We start from the raw sequence: 4,660 nt of genomic DNA, 5'->3' as shown, positions 1-4,660 counted from the left end.
TGAGTCTGAGTGAACTCTGGGAGTTGGTGATGGACAGGGAGGCCTGGCATGCTGCGATTCATGGGGTCGCAAAGAGTCAGACACGACTGAGCGACTGAACTGAACTGAACTGAACTGGGTGGATCTCAGAGGCATTGTGCTGAATGAAAAAAGCCAATCTCAAAAGGTCACATACTGCATGATTCCATTTATATAACATTTTTGGCATGCCAAAATTATAGATAATGGAAAATGGATTAGTGTTTGCCAGGAGTTAGGGATGAGTGGGAGGAGGTCAGTACAATCATGAAGGATTAGCATGAGGGAGATTTTTGTGATGACAATAATTTTGTAGTTTGAGTGTAGTGGTGGTTACAAATATTCATACATGTGATAAAATGACATAGAGCTATATACACACGTTCCAATGTCAGCTTCCTGGCTTTGATATTGTACTATAGTTACAAATAGCAAGTAACTATTGGGGGAAACTGGAAGGATTCACAAGATCTTTCTATTTCTGCAAGTTCCTGTGAATTTTTAATTATTTCAAAATAAAAAGTTAAAAGAATGATAAAAACCAAAAGAAGCTAAAAAACCTTATATGTTTGTATTGATGCAATTGATTCAAATTTAGGATTACAAAGCAAACCTCAATGATCTGACATCTGTGTCTCTTTTTCCTCACACTGAGTAGCCTTATTCTCAATGACACCATCACAAGTACACATTTTAAAAAAATAGTACACATATAACAAACTCTTGGATAATAATACCAACACTCCCGTCAATGTGATTACTGAAAACAAGGATTTTGAATTTCCATCTTCAAGGTGTGTCTTTCTAGGGATGTACAGATAATTATTTTAGAATCTCTTAGAATACTTTGCCTTGGGACTAGGCTGTCAAAGGACATATATATCTATGTTCACTTGCTTAACTTTGTTTTTGATTTTAGGAATTGCATTTTTAAAATTTAATTTCATTTTGAACTTATGTAAATTATGTGCATCATTTCAGGTAAAGTCATCAAAACTGGGTATATTCAGAGAAGCCTGGATTTTATCCTACTTCCCTCTTTTTATAGGAAACCACTAAAAAATTGTATGGTTCATTCTTCTGTTTTAAAATATGTATTTGCATATACATGCATATCTTCATATCTACCCCTTTTAAGAGTTGTATACAAACTCCACCACATCGAAATCTTTACTTAGCTATTTTTCCTGGCGGCTAGTTCCTGACACAATACTTACTTTGACAGATGTACAGCACTCCAATGTGTAGATATACCATTCTTTATTCAATCATTTTCTGCTCATGGGCATTTAAATTTTTTCTAGTTCTCTACCGTTACAGATAACATGGCAGCAAATAGTCATATGAACATATCATTCCTTATTTTTGCCAGTGTGTCTCTGGAATAAATTTGTAGAAGTGCAGTTGCTGGGCCAAATCATAATTTTTATAGATGCACAGATTGAACACTGAAGTGGAAAGCAGAATTTCAATTCTGGGGGGACGACCGTGAATTTTGACCTCTGGGTTCGTCTTCAGGGTAGCGGGATGCTCCACCATGGGGATGGGACCTGCTCTCCTCTCCAGCCCCATTGAAGTTCTAGCACTTTTTGTACCAGCCACTATCCATCTCTCTCTCTCTTTTGGCCGCGCTATGCACCTTGAGAGATCTTAGTTCTCTGACCAGGGATTGAATCATGCCCTCTGCAGTGGCAGCCTGGAGTCTTAACCAGTGGACCAACACAAGGAATTTCCCATTATCCATCGCTTGATGTAACAAGACTCTTGTGTGTCCCAGGCATCATGCTCATTCAGTCCCTACATCCCAGGAAGAGAAGATTATTAGGAAAGCTGAGAAAACTGAGATTCAAGAAAGCTCTCAAAATGCAATAGCTAATAAGTGGTGGAGCCAGCTTCAAATATTGGTCAGTAAAATATTCTGCAGGATGATGGAGTGAAGGTGTTTCCTAGTACTTTTCTCCGTATATTATCCAATTTCTCCAATTATTATCAACAGAGAGAACAAGAAATAGGGAATTATGACGCATTTGGAACCCAGAAAAATGATTCATGGCTTTGCCGAGAGGATGAAGCTCAAAACTGAGTGGCTGCAAGGTGTGTGTGAGCATTTGGGTGAGTGTGCATTTGAGTCTGCACATAGTTCTGCTTCTTGCTTTTGTCATGCAGAAAAGACTCACATATGGATAGCATAGGAGCCTCAAAATGCTCGATGAGGGGACTTCCCTGGTTGTCCAGTAGTTCAGACTCTGGGTTTCCACTGCTTATGATCAATTCCTGATTGAACAGGGATCCCCCAAGCAGTGTCGTGTGGTCACCCCATCCCCCCAAAATGCTGGGTGAGGTGGGACACTGAAGACAGTGCTTATTTGAAAGCTGATGTAAGAAGCACTTAGGTATTTGATTCTCATCCCATTTCTGCAAGGGACCTAGAATTTAATCTTCAGAGAAACTGAATCAGAGGGGATAAGATGCAGGGCTGGGAAAGACAGCTGTGTCTTGATTTGCCTTAACAGGAAATCAGTAGGTGATATGTAAAATTGATAAATCTAGAGAGAACAGCAAATGTGTATCATTTGGAGGCATAGCAGTAAAAAATAACCCAAGATGTTAAAAATGATTGCTTAAACAGAAATAATGGAGAAGGCAATGGCACCCCACTCCAGTACTCTTGCCTGGAAAATCCCATGGATGGAGGAGCCTGGTAGGCTGCAGTCCATGGGGTCGCGAGGAGTTGAACACGACTGAGCAACTTCACTTTCACTTTTCACTTTCATGCATTGGAGAAGGAAATGGCAACCTACTCCAGTGTTCTTGCCTTGAGAATCCCAGGGACAGGGGAGCCTGGTGGGCTGCCGTCTGTGGGTCACACAGAGTCAGACACAACTGAAGTGACTTAGTAGCAGCAAACATAAATAAATATATAAATGATAAAATGGGAGATAGATGAAATAAGAATGGGCAAATGTCAATAATCATTGAAACTGTGTAACAAGTACTTGGAGATTCATCGTACATTTTTGTGTATGTTTGAAAATTTCTCTAATTAAAAATTATAAAACCAAGGGCCACTTTTAATCATTATTATTAAAGCACCACTTGACTATTTTTCTTTTTATTTTTTAAATTATGAAAGTATGATAACACAGTTACAGGAGACTTGGAAAATATAGAACAAAGTTACATATATTATATGTTACAGTTATTTTTAAGTTGATAAATTAAGATTTTTAGTTGAAATTTCAATATCAAACTCTCAAAAAGTAATAGAATGAGTATACAGAAAAGTAAAAGGATATAGTAGACCTGAAAACCACTATGAACCAATTCAGCATAATTAAGATTTATAGTTTTCCCAAAACAGTAGGATACAAATTCTATTCAAGTTCCTTTAGACTATAAACTAGGAGACACTGGAACATATCCAGGGCATAAAGCAAGGTGCAAAAATTTCATTGTCTAAAGGAATTGAAATCTTACAAAATCTGTTCTCTCATTGTATTGTTGTAGCCACACATTCCGGGAAACAAACTCACTCAGAAGGACAATGCAGATAGCGGAGTGCAGTTTATTACACCTGCAGAGTCAAGGCAGAGTCTCCTCTTAGCCAAGGACCCCGACCAGTTTTTGTGAAAACCTTATATACTCTAAGTGTATAAGTTTCCCTGAAACTAGTCTGAACAAAGGAAAAAGAAAGATACAATCAAAGTTAATCCATGATCATATGCCTTAAGCCTAGGTAGTTAACAGTGAACAATTATCAATAGGCGTGTGGTCATACTCCAATAAGCATAATAGAATGTATGATTCTATTCGGTTACACAGATAATTAGAGTATTCTTTTAGGCGATGGAGAGCCCTGGAGCTCTTCCTTCCAGGGTCCTGGTTTTCCAGTTGGCAGGTCGTTTCCACAGATACTGGGCATATAGCTCAAAAGTCCATAGTCCAGCCCAAGATGGAGTCCTGCTTTCAAGATGGAGCCTCTTCTGTTTCCTCCTTCAGTATAATTATGTTAGAAATTAATATCAAAGATATTTGAAAATAACACACATATTTTCAAGTGCAATGTGACATTTACCAAGAGAAATCTTTGACTTAGCCATTGAAAGCCTCAATAAAGTTAGAAGATTGAAAAAACACAGAGGGAAGCACCACTTGAATTTTATATACATATATACATAAGACGGGCGGGTCATAGTGGAGAGGTCTGACAGAATGTGGTCCACTGGAGAAGGGAATGGCAAACCACTTCAGTATTCTTGCCTTGAGAACCCCATGAACAGTATGAAAAGGCAAAATGATAGGATACTGAAAGAGAAACTCCCCAGGTCAGTAGGTGCCCAATATGCTACTGGAGATCAGTGGAGAAATAACTCCAGAAAGAATGAAGGGATGGAGCCAAAGCAAAAACAATACCCAGCTGTGGATGTGACTGGTGATAGAAGCAAGGTCTGATGCTGTAAAGAGCAATTTTGCATAGGAACCTGGAATGTCAGGTCCATGAATCAAGGCAAATTGGAAGTGGTCAAACAAGAGATGGCAAGAGTGAATGTCGACATTCTAGGAATCAGCGAACTGAAATGGACTGGAATGGGTGAATTTAACTCAGATGACCATTATATCTACTACTGCGGGCAGGAATCCC

Source organism: Bison bison, unplaced genomic scaffold (genome assembly GCF_000754665.1).
Source record: "Bison bison bison isolate TAMUID 2011002044 unplaced genomic scaffold, Bison_UMD1.0 scf7180017864043, whole genome shotgun sequence".
NCBI classification, from domain to species: domain Eukaryota; kingdom Metazoa; phylum Chordata; class Mammalia; order Artiodactyla; family Bovidae; genus Bison; species Bison bison.
Note: the sequence above shows the minus strand (reverse complement) of the source record.